The following is a 22,717-nucleotide window of genomic DNA, read 5'->3' on the forward strand; positions in this document are numbered from 1 at the left end:
AAGCTCTTTGCTTGAAACAACAGCCGAGGCTGGCCAAGCAGTCCATCCCTAAATGGACCGAGAGTGCCCAATCGATCAGAGTACAGCCAGGGCATTCCCTGGCAGGCCGCCCTGCACAGGGGGTATGCTGGCTTAGCATCCACTGCCTGCCTGCCCCCGGGGCAAGCAGACTCGGAGAAAAAGGACCATCGGGAAGGGGCCGAGAGGCAGGTGCATACCCAGACCCTGGGGCCCCGGCAGACGGGCCCCAGGACTGCCTTCCCCCTCTCAGCATGGCCGAACCTCACAGAGGTCTGCCTGAGCAAACTCGGAGAAAAAGGACCATCGGCAAGGGGCTGAGAGGCAGGAGAGTCCCGGGCCCCTGGGGGCCCGTCGTGTGGGCCCTGGGACTGCCTTCCCCCTCTCAGCATGGCCGGACCTCACGGAGGTCTGCCTGAGCAAACTCGGAGAAAAGGGACCATCTGCAAGGGGCTGAGAGGCAGGAGCGTCCCCAGGCCCCTGGGGGCCTTGGCGGGCGGGCCCCGGGACTACCTTCCCCCTCTCAGCATAGCCAGACCTCACGGAGGTCTGCCTGAGCAAACTCGGAGAAAAGGGACCATCTGCAAGAGGCTGAGAGGCAGGAGCGTCCCCAGGCCCCTGGGGGCCCCGGCGGGCGGGCCCCTGGAATACCTTCCCCCTCTCAGCATAGCCAGACCCCACGGAGGTCTGCCTGAGCAAACGCAGAGAAAAAGGATCTTCGACAAGGGGCTGAGAGGCAGGAGCGTCCACGGGCCCCTGGGGGCCCCGGGACTACCTTCCCTCTCTCAGCATGGCCGGACCTCACAGAGGTCTGCCTGAGCAAACTCTGAGAAAAAGGACCATCGGCAAGGGGTTGAGAGGCAGTGGAAGAGGTGTCTGCATGCCTGCAGATATGGCCAGATCAGTACTTGGCTGTTTCGGTTCTTCAGTGGGGCTAGAATAGAAGCTGTTAAGGCCAGCTGCTTAGCTTCCCATTGGTGCAGCAGGTGCAGTGGCACCAGGTCCCAGATGCCTTAAAGGCCCACTGAACCCTGATAACTGCTGTTTGTCACAGTTAAAACAGAGGCCTGAGGGGCCCACAGAACAATATTATTGCGGTTTTCCACAGTCCAAACAGAGGGCAGAGGTCAAATTTCCCTTCTTGCCTTGGGGCCCAGGGACACTGGCTAGGCCACTGGTTAAGGATGCAGTGGGGAAGAGGTGGCGAGACAGGTGGATTATATAAAACAGCTGGACGATGACTTCATGCCTGGGTATTAAAGTATTCATTGCAAGTCTGAAGCAGGAATAGATCTCATAATATAGGAAGGCCTATGTACAAATGCAGCTCGATTGGCGGCTGCCTTTTAACTTCTCACTTATCACCTCTCCTAATTTACAGTTTTATTTTAGATGCAGACATAAATCGTGACCTATGAATATGTTTATCTATCTTTAGGTTCAAATAACCCATCTTTTCCATATGCCAGTATCAGACAGGTCGGGAACGCCTAATGGCTTTGACCTTGATAAAGCCACATTAATCACTGGTCTTGAAATGCTAATGGCAGCATTAGGCATGCAGAGGTGTAATCTACGTAATCTCATTATGTTCAGGGTATGGGAGGGTGTTTAGGGCATAAAGCACTTTGAGAAAAACATTTCCGCCACCTTGGAAATTCAATCTTCCTTGTCCTACCCTAGTATACAAGTAGTACCACATTCTTCGTATACCTGAATTAAATAGGGAAACAAAATAGTACCGGATTTAAAGGCCCAGTTCAGAATTACATGGAAGGTGCACTGTCCCAGACTACATAACGGTGCAGTTTTCAGTGGGTGCTATCATCCCACACAGGGGGAGTACACCAGAATATGCTGGAAAAAACATGTGGTGCCCCAACATAGGCGCAGTTGTAAACCACCAGTCTGCTTACATAGTAAAGCGTCTGGCTGCTATTAAATGAGGTGGCATGTTTCCCCTGCATATGTTAAGAAACAAGGGTGAGTAGAAACCTTTTGGGTCGAGAAAAAACTGAAGACATTAATATTGTGATTTTTTTGTCAATTAGTTGATGTTTGCAAGCACTAACACTTCTCTGTGTAAAGTTCAATTCAATTTAATCTTTATTTCGGCACAATAGCGCCATGAAAGATACATAAAAATACATAATACATTTTGTATATAGAGGAATAAATGATTTTACAGGTATATTGTGCGGCTAGGTAATCGATAATAAAATCTATAATTTAGTTAAAAAGGCATATAATAATTATTTACAAGAATTAGAAAAATACTAATAGACTGTAAAATTCATAGATATACACAACCAGTTAATCAGATCAGAGTACAGCGCATAAGATTCAGTACAGGGGAAAGAAAGTATTCACAGTATAATTACTTTTAAAAATTCAAGCCCTTCTTCTTACGTATAAAACTTATTGCAAATAAGAATCTGCTAACACCAAAGACAATCAGTTGTCTAGTATCCGACTTAATAATCCTAAACGCCTCTTTGCATGATCGCACTCCTAAAATACACAATGGCTTTATCCATTTTTTCCTTCCTATTTCATAAGCTGGTCAAAAAAAAAGAGGATATGTTGTTCATCTTCCTTTGTACAATTTTGGCACAGTGTACATAGCTCACTAATCCTCGCTTCACTCAACCTGGACCACCTAGCTAGAGTTGTGTTGGTTTTCAACATTCCGTATCAAAATTTCATGTATAGACTTTTAGCCGGGGGTGGTTGGACCTTGTCTAAAAAGGCCTCAAAACGGGGAGTATCCTTGAATTAAAAAAAATTAGTTCTCATTGGTCCGCCAGTGCGGTCATTGGACAAGCTATGTGCAATGTAGCCCCAAAAGGTCGTTTTCAACAATTTTTTTGAATTTAGCGTCACACTTGAAAGGTCTTCCCAACACTGGGACAACCCAATCCTATTTAACCATGTGCGCACGTGTTTTAGCCAAACATTGGTGTTATACAAATCCAAAGTTATTATTTCTTGAAATCTGTTTCTATAGTCTGATAACTCTGGTGTACACCAGAGTCTGACCCAAAAGGTAATGGTCGTAGAATAGCATAGTGATCTGAGCGCTTCATATTTAGATCAAACATTAAGGGTATCAGTGGGGTACTTTTTGGTAGCTTTAAAAGGCTCCTATAAAAATTATTTTCACTAATTGTGAAAGCATTCCTAGATGTAGGCCCCCATATTTCGGCCCCATATAACGCCGCAGACTGGGCTTTGAACTTGAAAACTTCCAGTGCCGGGGAAACAGCTTTACTAGAGCTCAACCTATGCTTTTTTAGGATCGGTAAAATATTCTGAGTAAGGATCATTTTAGTCTTCTGTGCTTGGGTCTTCCATGAGAGTTTTGAATCAAGCAAGACTCCCAAGTAGGTAAAATTCTGTACTAATTCTTATTTTTGATCATTTAAAAACAGATCCCCCCTAAATGTTTTCTGAGGGTTTATGGCCATACATTTAGTCTTGTTTGTATTGATCTCTAGGCCCTTACTATTGCAATATGATTGGAATGAGTTTAAAAGGGTTTGTAGACCTCCGGGCGTCTGTGAGATTAATATTGTATCATCTGCGAATAAAAGGGCAGAAACCCTTTCTCCGTTTAACTTGGGCGAATCCTTATTACAGCCCTCTAAGTGAGACGGGATATCGTTTACGAACAGTGAAAATAGCGTAGGAGCCAACACACATCCTTGGCGGACTCCACGCTCAATCGGGATATATTTTGTTAGTTCGCCATTTGGTCCCCATCTCACTTTTGCAAAATTATTTGCATGCAATCTTATAATCTGGTGAAGCAGACAGGCCGGTAGCCCCTGTGAATATAGAGAGTCCCATAAAAGATCGCGTGAAACTAAATCAAAGGCGGCCCTGAGGTCTACAAAAGCTACGTAAAGATGCCCTTTCCTTATGTGTACGTACTTCCACCATAAGCAATAGAATCTAAAAACTTGATCAATAGTGCTTACTCTGCGACTAAAACCAGATTGGAACTTGGTGAGTACAGAATTTTCTTCCAACCATAAGTTCATACATGCTAAAATATGCCTCGCATATATTTTTTGGTAAAATATCCAGTAAACTAATCGGGCGATAGTTGGAAGGCTCAGTCCTATTGCCCTTTTTAAAAATTAAAAAGATTTCCGCAACCCTCCAACTATCCGGAAAATCTCCACCAACTACTAGTATTTTACACAAATGGTTAATATAAGGCGCCCAGACGCAAATGTCATGTTTGTATAAATCGCCTGGGACTTTATCTAAGCCTGGTGCCTTGCCGCTTTGTATTGCATTAATTGCTAGCTCTGTTTCCTCAATATCAAACTCCAACATACTTTCACTAATTATAAACCAAGGTGAATCCCTTTCCCGTGCCCCTGAACATTCAGGCGCTTTGTAGAGTTGTGAGAAGTGATCAATCCAGGTCAATTCGTCAAGGAACACATCCTTGACCACTCTTCCGGTGTGATTCCCATTTGGCACCAGTCTCCAGAACCCAACATGATCCTTGCTTTTAGCTGCCATTAACAAATCCAACTAACTTTCCTCATCCCAGTTAGTTCTCGCTTTCGCTTGGATCACTTTATATTCTTTCCTCGCCACCTTAATCTCCACGGAGTGTGGAACCTGCACTGTCAAGGAATGTCCTAATACTATGGAATCACTTTGTCTGATAGCTAGTGCTGTGGCTGCAACTGACTTGAGGCACGCAGGCAGAGCCTGTGCTACTGGATCTAATGTGCTCGAAAAATAAGCACAGGGCTTGTATTGTCCTGCTTGATCTTGCGTGAGAACAGACAATGCTGTACCATCACGTTCTGTAACAAAAAGTGTAAAAGGCTTACTGTAGTTCGGTGTAGCTAGAACAGGAGCTTGGCATAGAGCTTTCCTTAACTCATTGAAACTAAGTGTATGTTCAGATGTCCAAGGGAGGACAGTCGATACGGCTGCCTCCTGTGTCGTTAACTGTATCAGTGGTTTGGCTAGAAATGCATACTGAGGAATCCATTGTCTGCAATAAGAAGTAAGGCCGATAAAAACACGTACCTCCTTCTGGGTCTTGGGCTGAGGAAGACTCGCTATTAACTGGATACGGTCTGGTGTCAACTGCCTACCCCACTTGGACAGTAAGTGGCCTAAGTAGATCACTTGCTGGACACAGAATTGAAGCTTTGAGGGGGACACCTTGTGCCCCATCTCGGCTAGGAAATACAAGACTGTAAGTGATGCTCGCTCGCAAGCACGTTCAGAACGGGCTGTGATCAGTAGATCATCGACATACTGGAGCAGGGCAGTGTCTGTTGGCATGTGAATGTTGTCTAGTTGTCTCTTAAGTGCTTGACTGTAAATACTAGGACTTTCTGTGAAACCTTGAGGAGCTCGTGTGAATTTATAGCTCCTTCCATTTAAACAAAATCCGAAAAGAAACTGGCTGTCTGGATGAATGGGGACACTGAAAAACGCGTTCTTGAGGTCTATGACTGTGAAAAATGAGGCTTCGGAATCAATGGCTGTCAATAGGGAAGAGATATCTGGGACAACTGGGTACTGGGGAATAATACATTTATTGAGTTCTCGAAGGTCAATCACTAATCGATATACTGGGGGTGCATTTGGATCAGTACGTTTCATGACTGGAATGATCGGAGAATTACATACATTGGAGTCAGTTTCTACAACCACTCCTTGAGCCATGAGCTCGTCAATAATTTTGGATAAGGCTGCTACAGCCTCAGGTGGTAATCTGTACTGTCTAATTCGTGGTAACACTACACCTTGCTTGAGAGTCACACGATGGGGTGTGATTTGCATGAAGCCAACATCAGTTGGACCTTGCGCCCATAAATGCTGCGGAACATTAGACAATCTCGGACCAAAATCTCGTAATACATAGTGACCCTTGAAGTCACGTAAAAACAAACGTATTCCCTCTGGGGAGCAGCAAATAACTGCACCTAATTCTTTCAGTGTCTTAATGCCTAACAGATTTTCTGGACATGACTTCGTAAGTAATAGATCAGTAGTACGGGAAAATGGACCTACGTCCAGAGTAACTGGCTTAGATATCTCGTTTACAATTGGTTTTCCTGAAAATCCAAGGGAAACATTACTAGAGCCTGAGAGTGGAGCCCCTGGAACCTCGGCGTGACTTATGGTAGTCCTACTTGCCCCTGTATCAATCAGAAACTTTCTGTCTTTCCCTAGTACTTGACTATGAATATAGGGACCTTCTTGATCTACAGGAATCTCGATGAGAGGCAAGCCTACCTCCCTCTCTAGGCTGTTTCATGAATACTGTTGATACTCTGGATACTCAGACTGTGCATACTGGTACATCTGCTGTGTAACATGCTGTGTTGCAGCAATAGGCTGCGGTGCTGGAACTGTCTGTTGTGCATTCTGTGGCTGAGAAGTCTGTGAAACTTGTTCTTGTCTAGGCGGACGTGGTCTTTCTTTAGTCTTACCAGTGGCTATATTATGTTTCAGAACTGCACACTCGTTTATAAAATGACCTGGCTGTTTACAATAATTGCATGTCCCTTTAACGGGAGCTGCAGGATGACTGGCTTGATTCGGACCCCTCTTCTGACTGTCTTGAGGAATAGATTGTGCAACTAGTACTTTCATTTTCGTGTCTTTCATACGTCTTCTCTCGTGTTCTTGCTCTTCTCTGATTCTATTCTGGTGGTACTGGAGCATCTGTAACATCTGGGACGGGGTACTAGCTTGCCATGTACTTTCGACTTTTAAAACTCGATTCTTAACTTGTGGACTTGAATTCTCGACTAATTTAGTAACAAAAAGATGAGGGTATGACTCGCTACTCGTCTTCAAGCCACTGTTTATAATAAAACATTTTTCAAATCTAGAATAAAAATCACTAGTATCTTCATCTTGTTTCTGTTTACAGGCTGAGATTGCATCCCAGTCTTCCTTTTTAGTGGCTAATAATCTGGGCAAAACTTGTATTAACAGTTCTGGTAATTCTTTACATTTCTCTCCAAGACCGGTACCTGGTACTCGTATCTTATCTTCAGCTTCTAGAACTGCCCAATCGATCTTTTTCTCTCCCACCTCCCATTCTTTTTCCTTGAGTTTTTCGTATACCCCTGCGGGCAACAGGACTTTTAACATTTTAATAATATCAGGATACGCGTATTCTCCCATACGGAGCATGTCTTTTAATTCTCGGTGGAACCCTGCTGGATCTTTGTCGTGACAGGGAATTAATTTCTTCATCTCTAAGAGTTCCATCTTGGTAATCGGGGTGTAAACAAATACTCGTTGCATTTCACCATCTGCTGTCCTGACTGGGTGTACTTCTCATAACGGATTCTGTCTATCTATGTAAAACGGTTTGCTTTCTGGAGGTGAGACATGAGCAAAATGCGGGTTCAGGAACGTTCTATATTTGTGGCGCTGTTCTAGAATGACACTAATTAAATCGGTACCTAAACCTTTCCATCTATACTGGAGTAACTCGTTCAGGACATCATGTAACGGACCTGGATCAGAATGTTGACCCTCATAGAGTGTAATGAGGTGCTGGACCATATACATACCCACCAGTCGCTGCTCGGCTGGGGGCAGTTTCAGAAACATTTGTGCCACTATTTCGTCTGGAAAAGTGGTAGAATCAGTAGTCCATCGGACTGCTGATCGGACTAGTTCTTGTTCATGCATAGTACTTAACTCACTATAACCGATTCGTGATTTCAAAATGTGATCGGTAGCTTGAAATACTTGTTCTAGAGAACCTTGTTCTGGTGCTGGATGATGAAAAATTTTCTTGTGTTCCAGACGTGAATGGCGGTCTGGAAGTGTAGATTTTCCTACATACGCTATTCTGGCGGGATTCTCGTCCTCTACCTCTTCAATAAAAGAGTCATTCTCTTTCTCGCCTACTTGTGCTGCTTTACGTTGTTCATGTAACCTTATTATTTCCTTACGAATTTTCTTGTACATACTCTCTATACTAGCGATGGTTCTGTGCTTACCCTCGGCTATATTATCACTCCACCTTGTCAGGGTTCTCATTTCGGTCGCATCTTTAGTCGGATAATCTTGTTCCCTTATTAAACAATTAATCAGAAACTTTAATATCATGAGCTGGATCTCAGCTTTCCTTTGAGACATGGCTTCGCCAATACTTTCTGGATCATCCCCTGTACGGATGAAACGATATATTCTGTCTAGATCTTCTTTCATATCCGGTAGGGTGTCCAAATACCCGATCACCCGTCTTACACGTATGGAATATAGAACCGTACTATCATCGCCTGTGACTGGATCATAGCGGCATTCAGTAAGAGCTCGTCGGATTTCTGCAACGGACTTATATTTGGGCGTACGCTGTAACGCACGTTCATGTAACTCGACTAACGTTACACGTTGGTGTGGCGGCGGGGTACCAGGAGGACCTCCTCCTGCGGCCCCTATACTGGAATCGTCGACTGATACTCTTCGTGCTGGCGCGGCGGGAAATTAAAATGTGGGCTGGACCGGGGGTACCGTAGCAGGTACTGCAAAAGGTGCCCCGGTGTCTGGAGGAGGATTTACAGGAGCTGGTGGAACTGGTGGAACAGGATTTGCGTATTCTGGGACTGTGTCGTCCAAATAGGACGAGAGAAAAATATCAGCTGCGGTCGGTTTGTGACGTAGCTTGGTCGGAACTAACGGTGGCGGAAAATTACTGGATGCCTCCGGGGTCGCTTTTGGCAAGCCCTCGGCAAGAAGAGGATACATACCCTTAATGAGGGCATTCCTCTGTCTGTCTGACTGTTCGGTTTTAACTCGTTCACCTATCTCGATTAATTCCCTTTCTTGAGCTCTTTCTAAGGATTCTCTACTTAATTCTGACTTTCTGATTTCTTTTTCGGTTCTTTTATGAGATTCCTTGCGCCATAACTCGATGGCATCTTTCTGTGACTGTCTGGCTTTCTTTTTCCATAATGCTTCTTCTACTCGCATGATGCACTCGGCATCCCACGTACCTGATACGGGCCATCTATACTTTTCCTCTAACTCTTTGGTGTACTCCACCCATAAATCTAGATATAATATGGCACTTATGCCATGTTTCTGATACATAAAATGACCTGGACTGTCCCTAGGCGGGACAGGGACTGCTTCTTCTAACAGACCTTTTCTAGTTCTTAACTGACGTAGTTTGGAAAACAAAGGCATGACTGGACTGTAATCTAGACACCATACAATACACAATAAACACGATAATTACACCACTTTCATACCACGACATTAAAATACATGAAGAACATTTAAAATAACAGTTTGAACAGAATACTACCTGGAATACTGAAAACAGAATACATGAATTTTCTCGAGAACAGAACTGACTAGAACAGAAACTAGATGCACTGCTGAAACAGTACGAAACTTACCGGTCTCATAAAGAGACACGTCAGGACCCGCATCCACCGGAGTGGACACTTCGTGTTGGGTCTGTGTACCACCAAACCCACGGACCAGAGTCAATTAGATTGACCCTGTCTAGATACTACCCCAGCAACGGTACTCACCGGGCAGCAAAAACGGAAGGCCTCGGACTGGACTGGACTGCTTCGACGCCGGACGGACGAACTTCGGACTTCTGTTACGGGTGGGCCTCCGGATACCTCGGACCTTGGACTCTCGGCTTGGGCTCTGGTCGGGACTCGCCGCGTTCCTCCACCGCCTCGTCTGGATGCTGGACCGCAACCTCCGTCTCCTCCGTGGGCCTGAGGGATACTTGAAGCAGAAATATCTGCACGTGCACGGTATGGTTCCGTCACGGCTGCAGAGGGTCAGGGGGCATACGTGGCTTCACCGGCGCGTGGGGAAAGAGAAGGTCCCTATTCGGGCGCCATTATGTGGTATATAAATAAATAATACCGGATCTATTTTTGACTGGACATAGTAATAACAGATAGCTCAATAAATAAGAGTCAAGATTCGAGGTAGTAGGAGTTTGCAGGTTTAATACAGCATAAGGACAGGAACAGGACAACCTGCACAGGAATAGGATGACAGCGCTGCCGGGGGCAGGATCGGCGTTGGCGTATAGGCGTAACATTTAATAACAGTGCACAAGTATATATACTAAAACAAATGCATTACAGTACATACGATAGGCGGAGCAGTGGGTGTGGTCAATAGCAGTCGCGAAAGATAAGGATGAAAGTGGGTGTAACAGGAGGCGTATACATAGACATGTGATGTAAACGTAACAGAATATGTCTCAAATGGGGCGGAAACATGGAGGGGGCTACCTAAGGAGCCGGGACCTCTAACCTAGTGGTGCGCGCAAACTGACAATGACGTGTTACTAGGAGAAGCTGGGGGCTATGACTTCTGCGCTAGGAGCAGAGACTGAAGTCTGGAGAGTCAGGGCGACATGTACCTAAACACTATCTAGTATCTGATGTTTAGAGAACATGTTGATAGAATCCAAAAGTTATCGGGGTAAAGGCTAACATATTCTAAGACTGGTGCATGCATTATTCTACATGTAGTGCGTGTTGAAGAATATTAAATGACCATTAATACAGTATTTCTCCTACATGGAGACGTAAAGGCTAGACGATGACTGAAACTATTGATGCGATTCAGTAGCTAAGGAATGCAGAGAAGGAGGGCTGGACTGATAACTAGAATCATAACATACTTTTGGCAGACTAGCAGGCAGAGACAGGCCGAGCCGGGCACTGTGAGGCAGGAAGTAAGTGAAGGGTCAGGAATACAGGTGGGGGCTGTATCGCTCCTCAGCGAGGGCTCAGGAGACAGGAGCTGAATCTGGTGTCCGGGCCCTTTTGAGGCCTAGAAACGGGGACTTTTCAATGAAATAACGTGCACACTGAGAAACGTGGCAACGTAACTTTACATAGGCCTAATACTCGTAGCTTTCACGAGAACTGGAAACTGGCATACTAGAAATGGACACAACGGTAATTGCGTCTTTAATCGAACATAGGGAATACATATGCATATTAATCATGCACACATAACATAAGATGGAGGACACGTAGGGACACAGAACATGGCAAAATTTACTTTTCCACACTTGACCTGGCGGAGGCCATCTGCTCAGGGTATGCTCTGTCCAGACTTGACCTGGTGGAGGCCATCCCCTCAGTGTATGCTCTGTCCAGACTTGACCTGGCGGAGGCCATCCCCTCAGGTTATGCGCTGTCCAGACTTGACCTGGTGGAGGCCATCCCCTCAGTGTATGCGCTGTCCAGACTTGACCTGGTGGATGCCATCCCCTCAGGGTATGCTCTGTCCAGACTTGACCTGGTGGAGGCCATCCACTCAGGGTATGCTCTGTCTAGATTTGACCTGGCGGAGGCCATCCCCTCAGGGTATGCTCTGTCCAGACTTGACCTGGCGGAGGCCATCCCCTCAGGGTATGCTCTGTCCAGACTTGACATGGTGGAGGCTATCCACTCAGGGTATGCTCTATCCAGACTTGACCTGGTGGAGGCCATCCCCTCAGGGTATGCTCTGTCCAGACTTGACATGGTGGAGGCCATCCACTCAGGGTATGCTCTGTCCAGACTTGACCTGGTAGAGGCCATCCACTCAGGGTATGCTCTGTCTAGATTTGACCTGGCGGAGCCATCCCCTGAGGGTATGCGCTGTCCAGACTTGACCTGGCGGAGGCCATCCGCTCAGGGTATGCTCTGTCCAGACTTGACCTGGCGGAGGCCATCCACTCAGGGTATGCTCTGTCCAGACTTGACATGGGGGAGGCCATCCCCTCAGGGTATGTGCTGTCCAGACTTGACATGGTGGAGGCTATCCCCTCAGGGTATGCTCTGTCCAGACTTGACCTGTCGGAGGCCATCCCCTCAGGGTATGCTGTGTCCAGACTTGACATGGTGGAGGCCATCCCCTCAGGGTATGTGCTGTCCAGACTTGACTTGGTGGAGGCCATCCCCTCAGGGTATGCTCTGTCCAGACTTGACCTGTCGGAGGCCATCCCCTCAGGGTATGCTCTGTCCAGACTTGACCTGGCAGAGGCCATTCCCTCAGGGTATGCTCTGTCCAGACTTGACCTGTCGGAGGCCATCCCCTCAGGGTATGCTCTGTCCAGACTTGACATGGTGGAGGCCATCCACTCAGGGTATGCGCTGTCCAGACTTGACCTGGTGGAGGCCATCCCCTCAGTGTATGCGCTGTCCAGACTTGACCCGATGGAGGCCATCCCCTCAGGGTATGCTCTGTCCAGACTTGACATGGTGGAGGCCATCCACTCAGGGTATGCTCTGTCCAGACTTGACATGGTGGAGGCCATCCACTCAGGGTGTGCGCTGTCCAGACTTGACCTGGCGGAGGCCATCCCCTCAGGGTATGATCTGTCCAGACTTGACCTGGCGGAGGCCATCCCCTCAGGGTATGCTCTGCCCAGACTTGACCTGTCAGAGGCCATCCCCTCAGGGTATGCTCTGTCCAGACTTGACATGGTGGAGGCCATCCCTTCAGGGTATGCTCTGTCCAGACTTGACCTGCGGAGGCCATCCCCTCAGGGTATGCTCTGTCCAGACTTGACTTGGTGGAGGCCATCTGTGAGAAGTTGGCCTGATAGGTGATGTTTCCAATTCTGGAACCACCTATTATCAGACCAAACAATCCCTTATGGTGTCTGGTTGTAAGTCAACCTTATTAGACAAGCTATCCTAGGGGTAGCATGGACTAAGCAGCCTAAAGGCTTAACTTAAGAGGTCGTGTTAAGCGAGCTGTTTTACCACATACAATCCTGTAATATCAAATGAAAGGACACCACACAAGTATATATTATAAAAATATATGTATTTATTACTAAAAACAATCCCCAGTATTCTTTATGAATAAAGCGGTTCAAGCGTTAAATCAAAAGCACTGTTTAAACATACAAAGTTGCACAATTATGGATGAGGGCGGGTGGCCACTCAAACCATATACTAAACAAGTGGTATAAGAGATACCAATCGAACAGTGGTTAGGCCTAGGGCCTAGGGAATCGCTGGGAGCAGTCAGGACAAGCAGTGCTGAAGTCGGGAGAGGCCCACGGGATTCGGGAGCAGTGCGGAAAGCGCACGCATGCACCAATGTTAACCAATGGTGCGTAAAAGTTACAAAGTTAAAGTTTAAGGACACTTCCGCTGAACCTAGAGGAACAAAACTTAAGACACAGACCCTAGAGATGTGTACCAGTGTGGGAACACCGGCGTAGCAAAGTTACCTCACCCACAGGAAGCGGGTGCACAGGGTCGAAGTGGCGTCGGGTTTTGACACGCAGGTTCTTGGCGCTTGAAGCTGAAGATGCTGCAGGCGATGTGAAGGAGAAGTGTCCGGTGGATCCAAGGGTGGATCTGAAGTGGTGAAGACCTGAAAGCAGAGGGGACAGTGTTCAAAGTCACTGACCAGTGACCACCGTGGAACCAGATTGGAACCAGGCAAAGTCGGGTGCAAACAGGTGATGAGGTGTTGCTTCTCTCTGCAGCCACGTAGACACGAAGAGGTCGAGGACGTCCAGGAGTCGATCACGAGCTGTCACTCGAAGGCTCTAGCTGATGGCGGTGTCGGCAACTCGATTGAAGCAAACAAGCCTTGGCTAATGCAAGCCACGGGGAAAGTGAGAAAGGCTTATTACTCGGACCAGCAAGGTCAGAGCGGGTACTCCTTTCTACAGGAGCGAGGGCAGGTCTGGAGCAACTAGACCCATAGTGTAAATCGTAGGTTTCGTCGCCAAGATGGCCGCTGACCACGTGACAAGCGGCCGGGATGGCGAGTCGAGTGGCACAAAGCAAAAGGGCCCCACGCAGATCGTGGAGATGCTGGAGGGCTGATCTTTGGTGCAAATGCTGCTCGATTGTGTGGCTTCTCAAACCCCAAAGCACAGAGTCGAGGGTGCCTCGGGTGCTGCGCAGTCAGCGTCTCGGGGGTCTTTCAAGATGTCTGCTTCCACGTCTCTCGGTGCCTCCACGGGTCCCTTCTTTGCAGGGACTGTGGATCGGGCTGGGAGAAGTCTGGGAAGCTGGGTCTTGTCAGGCTCTGCACTCGGGCTCCGGCGGGAGGCGGCGGCAAAGCAGACGTTGAGGTGCTGGGTGGTGCCTGTGTTCACAGGGTGGCCCCTCCTAGGCCACAAGGGAGATGCTCTTCAGTCTTCTGTTCATCAGAATGTCGAAGTCCAGTCGTCTTCTTAGTTTAAAGGTGATTTCAGGATGATCTGATGTGCATTGGCACTGCTCCCACTCTTATTCGAATCTGGGGGGCGTGATTACCTGCTAGGTCCCCCCCTATGGGTGGGACCCAGGAAGTGGGTGGATACACCCCCTTCCTTTGATCCAGGCCGCCCTGGCACGAGGGCTGGAGTGCCCCAGAACCGTTTTGGCCGGATTATGCAAGGGGCAGCCTTGTGCGCCCCAGGCAGTGTCTGGTTTCTTTCAGACCTCCCTGCTACAATCCACTATCTCCTGTCTGGAGGGTGGTGACACCCTCCTGCGGCAGGAAACCCTTTGTCCAGGCCCCATTTGGCTGAGTTTCGGTCAGCTGCAGGGGTCCAGACTCTTGTCTGTGGCAGAGGCATCCATTTTGTGGATCTAAGGCCCTTTTAGAAATTAACCGCATTAAAGTAAAGTAACATGTCTTACCCCTCTAGAGGGGTGGAATGCTATCCCCGTCACCAGAACTGGCGAGGGGATAGTATTCCAAATCGTATGACACCTTACATGACATGTTTTGATAAAGCCAAACCAGAGTTGCTATATAACCGCGAGGATTATAATGCACTTAAGAGTATATGGTATGGCATTATCCTGAAACAGCTTAGGGAGTTGTTCCCGACGGCTGCAGACAGGCTCAGCTCATGCTAGAGCTCCATCTCACATAAAACCAAGCACTCTGCCTCCAGGATTGATGAGGCCTTCCATAGGAGTGGCTCACAGGTTTATATGTGTCCAGATATAGGTTTAGATATAGGTATACTATATCTAAGCAAGGGATGATTACACCACCTTACCCCAGCTGAGTGATCAGCCAGTTGTGTCAATTTAAGAACCAGCCAGGGGTGGCAAAAGATATGCTGCAGCCCCTGGTAGGCCTTGGTGGCCCCTATGCCCTGGGCACCTATAGTGCATCATACAGGGGCTGACAAGGAGTCCATTTCCAATTGTGGTATGTACCTAGGGTACATGGAATCCATTTTACAGAGAGAGCAGATGGCCTGGGGCCCTGATTAGCAGGGAACCAGGTCAACTAAGTCAAAAAACCAGCTAAACACAGGCAAAAAATCTGGGGTAACCATAGTCAGGTAGCCACCTTCCTACATAACCCCCCCCCCCAAACGAAAGGAGATAAGGCTATCCTTGGCCAGGTAAGCCTATATTGCCTGAGTGGCCATATAAGGAAGTACCTGCACTAGCATGGGTACCCCCTGTCTCATGGTCCACTAAGCAGTCCCTCACCCTTGGGGTATTAGAGGGTCTCCACCATAGGGAATCACTACCTTGGGTGTGTTTATGCAAAGTTAAAGGCTGGTTTGGATATGGAGTATTGAAGTGAGGCTCCACTAATTTAGGGCTCAGCTTCCTCCAATTATCTTCCACCATGTGTGCCTTTCTTTCTTTAACTGAGTTGCACTGTGCTCTCAGGGTCAACCTCTGGCTACCTAAAGCTGGAGGCTGGGTCCCTCTGTTTGGCTTGCTGGAGGGACAGTTCAGGTTTGGGCCCTTTGGGTCCCAGGTTTGGCTGTGCCCAACAGAATCCATCTGTGGGAGGTCCCTAACTGTTTTTAAGGGGGCTCCCTCAGGAGTTTTTAAAGTTTTCACCTTACTAGGGCTACTAGTTTTGGTGCACCTAATCTTTTGATGGGGGTGCTTTATTTGACAGGGGGCCCTCTGGGTCTCACTGTCCTTCTTGTCCTCTGCAGCCCTGGGCTGGTTAAGGCAAGGTAGAGAGGGGCAGGTTACCTGCTCCAGACTGGGTCCCACCTGAGAAGGGTCCACTGACATCAGAGGTTCTGTCAGGCTAGGCCCAACCACCTCTGGGGCAGTTCCTTCATCAGGGGTAAGATCAGTTCCCTGAGGAGGCTGATCCTGTCCTAAAGTCTGGTGAGGGGGAGATTTCTCTTCCTCCTCCATGCTCTCAGTTTGTGTGGAGTTATCCATCATTTCAGGCTTCACAACACACATATCAGTTTGAGTTTGGGCTGTGGCCATCACAGCCCCACCAACCTTTTCAGGAGGAGACTCAGTTTGGGTTTCTGCTGTTATCATAACAGCTTTGCAATTCTGTTCAGGAAGAGCTTTTGCTAAAGATGGGGCAGAGAGTTTCTCAGCCCTACCAACCTTTTCAGGAAGGACATCTTGAATTGGGGCTGTAGCCATTACAGCCCCACTAACCTTTCCATTGGAATTTACCATTCTAGAATGGATTTCCTGTTCGACCTCAGCCCAGGCTGAGATTTCCAAATCATTACCAAGTAGACAGTCCACAGGCAAGTTTGATGACTCTGCCACTCTCTTTGGGCCAATGACACCTCCCCAGCTGAGACTTACTACTGCCATGGGATGATTTGTTTTGATGCCATCAATGTTTGTTACCTGGTATGTGGCACCAGGTAAAAGTTGCTTAGAGGGGACTATACAGTCAGCCACCATGGTGATGCTAGCCCCTGTGTCTCTAAAAGCTTCAACTTTCAAACCATTGATGATGGGTTCTTGTCTATATTTGCTTAAAGTATTTGGGCAATCAGAGAAGTTGGCAAACCCCCTGCCAGTCTCATAAACAAGATCATTTGGGGAGGGGGACCTGGATAGGCCAGGGTCCTCCTGTGCTCCAAAAGTAAACCCACCCAGATTCCTGGGTGTGCTCCCACTTCCTGGGGGATTACTGCTGACAGTAACAGGAGGTGTTGGAGCTGGCTTTGGAGGTATATTCTCTTTATTGTTATTCTTGGGACAACAGTTGTCTGTTTTGTAATGCCCAACCTGTTTACAGGCATAACAATAGGGCTTTTTCTCTGTTGAAGAAGTGTCTTGGGACCCACCCCCATTCTTGGAGTTTTGGGGCCCTGGGGAAGTCTTTTCTTTATTTTTATCCCCACCCTTATCTTGAGGCTTGGTAGACTCCTTCTTCTGGTTACTGTCCTGATTCTTAGGCCTAATCCTGGTTCTGACCCACTTGTCTGCCTTCTTTCCCAATTCTTGGGGAGAGGTCAGATCAGAGTCCACCAGGTGCTGGTGTAAGAGCTGGTTCTGACAATTACTTAGGATCTGCTCCCTCATAATCAAATTATACAATCCTGTAAAGTCATGTACTTTGCTGCCATGTAGCCAACCCTCCAGAGCCTTAGTTGCACAATCAACAAAATCAGTCCAGTCCTGAGTCTGTGTCTTCTGGGTGTCTCTGAACTTCAACCTGTACTGTTCAGTGGTTAAGCCAAACCCATCTATTAGGACACTCTTCAGGACTTTGTAATTGTTTGCATCCTCATGTCTAACAGTGAGGAGCTTATCTCTCCCTTTCTCTGAAAAGGAGTACCATAAGATTGCTGCCCACTGTTCCTCAGGAACCTGCTGTACCATGCAGGCTCTCTCAAGAGCAGTTATCCACTTGTGGATGTCATCCCCTTCCTTGTAGGGGGGCACAATCTTTGTCAGGTTTCTACTATCATAGGACCTGGGTTTCTCTTTAGGAATATTGCTGCCACCAGTGGCATCTAAGCCACACAATTTTTGCTCTCTTGCCAAGGCAAGTCTAGCTTGAGCCAAGGCTACCTCCTCCCTCTCTATTTGGAGTTTGACAGCCCTCATTCTGGCCCTATGCTCTAGCTTTTGAGAAGCAGTCATGCCTCTCTGAGATTCTCTTGAGGCACTAGAAATGTGAGAGTCCCCTGAGGGAGATCTCACTCTTCTGTTGCCTGGGAGAATGTTATAGGGTCTGGGGAGGTGCTGGCCCTCTCCATTCCCCAGTAGGTCTAAGTTGGCCTGGTTAAGCCTGGCAACTAGGACCTGGCTACCCCTCTGATCCTGATCTGCTGGGTCCTCTACATCTGAGTCCTCCTCCCCCTCTTCTCCTTCTTCCTCCTGAGGGGTACCAGTTACAGGTGGGTTTACTCCATCTCCTGATTCTAAGGGAACTTCATTCGCCTTCTCTAAGTCATCCTGTTCTAGAATGGCTATCAGGATAGGACAGGTGGCACTTCTGCCCCTTTTTAACCCTCTTGATACGCACAAGGCAATCAAGACCTTTCGGGTTAGTTTGTCATAGCTGGAAGTTGCCTGGGTAAGGTCAACTGTCACAGGAGCAGACCCTGAGGCTTTTCCTGTGTCAGACATGACTACTAGTGAGGTGTAAGTGGTGCACTTACCTACACTAAGTGTTTTCCTACTGTACCTTGCTAGTGAGTTGTAGTCAGGGTGTGCTAATCCCTTTAATCTACAACTACTAAATTCAGTAGAACTTAATATGCTAAGCTTTTGATTTATATGTACCTAGAGGTACTTGATGTTATCTTTCAATTTGATACAAAGATTGCAATGGTAAAACAACAGCAAGCTCAAATCCCACCGCTGCCACCAATGTGAGAAGTTGGCCTGATAGGTGATGTTTCCAATTCTGGAACCACCTATTATCAGACCAAACAATCCCTTATGGTGTCTGGTTGTAAGTCAACCTTATTAGACAAGCTATCCTAGGGGTAGCATGGACTAAGCAGCCTAAAGGCTTAACTTAAGAGGTCGTGTTAAGCGAGCTGTTTTACCACATACAATCCTGTAATATCAAATGAAAGGACACCACACAAGTATATATTATAAAAATATATGTATTTATTACTAAAAACAATCCCCAGTATTCTTTATGAATAAAGGGGCACAAGCGTTAAATCAAAAGCACTGTTTAAACATACAAAGTTGCACAATTATGGATGAGGGCGGGTGGCCACTCAAACCATATACTAAACAAGTGGTATAAGAGATACCAATCGAACAGTGGTTAGGCCTAGGGCCTAGGGAATCGCTGGGAGCAGTCAGGACAAGCAGTGCTGAAGTCGGGAGAGGCCCACGGGATTCGGGAGCAGTGCGGAAAGCGCACGCATGCACCAATGTTAACCAATGGTGCGTAAAAGTTACAAAGTTAAAGTTTAAGGACACTTCCGCTGAACCTAGAGGAACAAAACTTAAGACACAGACCCTAGAGATGTGTACCAGTGTGGGAACACCGGCGGAGCAAAGTTACCTCACCCACAGGAAGCGGGTGCACAGGGTCGAAGTGGCGTTGGGTTTTGACACGCAGGTTCTTGGTGCTTGAAGCTGAAGATGCTGCAGGCGATGTGAAGGAGAAGTGTCCGGTGGATCCAAGGGTGGATCTGAAGTGGTGAAGACCTGAAAGCAGAGGGGACAGTGTTCAAAGTCACTGACCAGTGACCACCGTGGAACCAGATTGGAACCAGGCAAAGTTGGGTGCAAACAGGTGATGAGGTGTTGCTTCTCTCTGCAGCCACGTAGACACGAAGAGGTCAAGGACGTCCAGGAGTCGAGCACGAGCTGTCCCTCAAAGGCTCTAGCTGATGGCGGTGTCGGCAACTCGATTGAAGCAAACAAGCCTTGGCTAATGCAAGCCACGGGGAAAGTGAGAAAGGCTTATTACTCGGACCAGCAAGGTCAGAGCGGGTACTCCTTTCTACAGGAGCGAGGGCAGGTCTGGAACAACTAGACCCATAGTGTAAATTGTAGGTTTCGTCGCCAAGATGGCCGCTGACCACGTGACAAGCGGCCGGGATGGCGAGTCGAGTGGCACAAAGCAAAAGGGCCCCACGCAGATCGTGGAGATGCTGGAGGGCTGATCTTTGGTGCAAATGCTGCTCGATTGTGTGGCTTCTCAAACCCCAAAGCACAGAGTTGAGGGTGCCTCGGGTGCTGCGCAGTCAGCGTCTCGGGGGTCTTTCAAGATGTCCGCTCCCACGTCTCTCGGTGCCTCCACGGGTCCCTCCTTTGCAGGGACTGTGGATTGGGCTGGGAGATGTCTGGGAAGCTGAGTCTTGTCAGGCTCTGCACTCGGGCTCCGGCGGGAGGCGGCGGCAAAGCAGACGTCGAGGTGCTGGGTGGTGCCTGTGTTCACAGGGTGGCCCCTCCTAGGCCACAAGGGAGATGCTCTTCAGTCTTCTGTTCATCAGAATGTCGAAGTCCAGTCGTCTTCTTAGTTTAAAGGTGATTTCAGGATGATCTGATGTGCATTGGCACTGCTCCCACTCTTATTCGAATCTGGGGGGCGTGATTACCTGCTAGGTCCCCCCCTATGGGTGGGACCCAGGAAGTGGGTGGATACACCCCCTTCCTTTGATCCAGGCCGCCCTGGCACGAGGGCTGGAGTGCCCCAGAACCGGTTTGGCCGGATTATGCAAGGGGCAGCCTTGTGCGCCCCAGGCAGTGTCTGGTTTCTTTCAGACCTCCCTGCTACAATCCACTATCTCCTGTCTGGAGGGTGGTGACACCCTCCTGCGGCAGGAAACCCTTTGTCCAGGCCCCATTTGGCTGAGTTTCGGTCAGCTGCAGGGGTCCAGACTCTTGTCTGTGGCAGAGGCATCCATTTTGTGGATCTAAGGCCCTTTTAGAAATTAACCGCATTAAAGTAAAGTAACATGTCTTACCCCTCTAGAGGGGTGGAATGCTATCCCCGTCGCCAGAACTGGCGAGGGGATAGTATTCCAAATCGTATGACACCTTATACGACATGTTTTGATAAAGCCAAACCAGAGTTGCTATGTAACCGCGAGGATTATAATGCACTTAAGAGTATATGGTATGGCATTATCCTGAAACAGCTTAGGGAGTTGTTCCCGACGGCTGCAGACAGGCTCAGCTCATGCTAGAGCTCCATCTCACATAAAACCAAGCACTCTGCCTCCAGGATTGATGAGGCCTTCCATAGGAGTGGCTCACAGGTTTATATGTGTCCAGATATAGGTTTAGATATAGGTATACTATATCTAAGCAAGGGATGATTACACCACCTTACCCCAGCTGAGTGATCAGCCAGTTGTGTCAATTTAAGAACCAGCCAGGGGTGGCAAAAGATATGCTGCAGCCCCTGGTAGGCCTTGGTGGCCCCTATGCCCTGGGCACCTATAGTGCATCATACAGGGGCTGACAAGGAGTCCATTTCCAATTGTGGTATGTACCTAGGGTACATGGAATCCATTTTACAGAGAGAGCAGATGGCCTGGGGCCCTGATTAGCAGGGAACCAGGTCAACTAAGTCAAAAAACCAGCTAAACACAGGCAAAAAATCTGGGGTAACCATAGTCAGGTAGCCACCTTCCTACACCATCCCCTCAGGGTATGCTCTGTCCAGACTTGACCTGGCGGAGGCCATCCCCTCAGGGTGTGCTCTGTCCAGACTTGACCTGGCGGAGGCCATCCCCTCAGGGTATGCTCTGTCCAGACTTGACATGGTGGAGGCCATCCCCTCAGGGTATGCTCTGTCCAGACTTGACCTGGCGGAGGCCATCCCCTCTGGGTATGCTCTGTCCAGACTTGACCTGGCGGAGGCCATCCCCTCAGGGTATGCGCTGTCCAGACTTGACCTGGTGGAGGCCATCCCCCCAGGGTATGCTCTGTCTAGACTTGACATGGTGGAGGCCATCCCCTCAGGGTATGCTCTGTCCAGACTTGACATGGTGGAGGCCATCCCCTCAGGGTATGCTCTGTCCAGACTTGACATGGTGGAGGCCATCCCCTCAGGGTATGCTCTGTCCAGACTTGACCTGGTGGAGACCATCCACTCAGGGTATGCGCTGTCCAGACTTGACCTGGTGGAGGCCATCCCCTCAGGGTATGAGCTATCCAGACTTGACATGGTGGAGGCCATCCCCTCAGGGTATGCTCTGTCCAGACTTGACATGGTGGAGGCCATCCCCTCAGGGTATGCGCTATCCAGACTTGACATGGTGGAGGCCATCCCCTCAGGGTATGCTCTATCCAGACTTGACCTGGTGGAGGCCATCCCCTCAGGGTATGCGCTATCCAGACTTGACATGGTGGAGGCCATCCCCTCAGGGTATGCTCTGTCCAGACTTGACATGGTGGAGGCCATCCCCTCAGGGTATGCTCTGTCCAGACTTGACCTGGCGGAGGCCATCCCCTTAGGGTATGCTCTGTCCAGACTTGACCTGGTGAGGGCCATCAACTCAGGGTATGCGCTGTCCAGACTTGACCTGGTGGAGGCCATCCCCTCAGGGTATGCTCTGTCCAGACTTGACCTGGCGGAGGCCATCCCCTCAGGGTATGCTCTGTCCAGACTTGACCTGGTGGAGGCCATCCCCTCAGGGTATGCTCTGTCCAGACTTGACCTGGCGGAGGCCATCCCCTCAGGGTATGCTCTGTCCAGACTTGACCTGGTGGAGGCCATCCCCTCAGGGTATGCTCTGTCCAGACTTGATTGGGGGGGGGGGGTTGGGAGCACTTTATAAAGACACCTTCTCGTGCTTCACTGAGGCCCTCACCACTCCCTCAGATCCCTATCAGACCCTATATTTCTCCTTGAAAATCCTACCCACTGATAGTTTTGTGGGAGTGGTCAGCTACCGGCCTCCCGGACCCAGTGGAATGTTTAATTAGGACTTCAAATTGAGCCTTATTTAGTGAGATCCACTGTCACTCTTTTGGGTGATTTTATCTTCCATTTGGAGAAAACTGTGCTCTGAAAC

The 22,717-nt window shown here is 48.5% G+C and overlaps 1 protein-coding gene across 1 annotated transcript in view; it reads left to right on the forward strand.

Moving 5' to 3' along the window:
* The window catches only part of LOC144805723 (uncharacterized), a 221,835-nt gene that overhangs the window by 183,495 nt on the left and 15,623 nt on the right, over positions 1-22,717 (forward strand).

The sequence above is a fragment of the Lissotriton helveticus genome (assembly GCF_964261635.1).
Source record: "Lissotriton helveticus chromosome 1_1 unlocalized genomic scaffold, aLisHel1.1 SUPER_1_unloc_2, whole genome shotgun sequence".
Taxonomy (NCBI): Eukaryota; Metazoa; Chordata; class Amphibia; order Caudata; family Salamandridae; genus Lissotriton; species Lissotriton helveticus.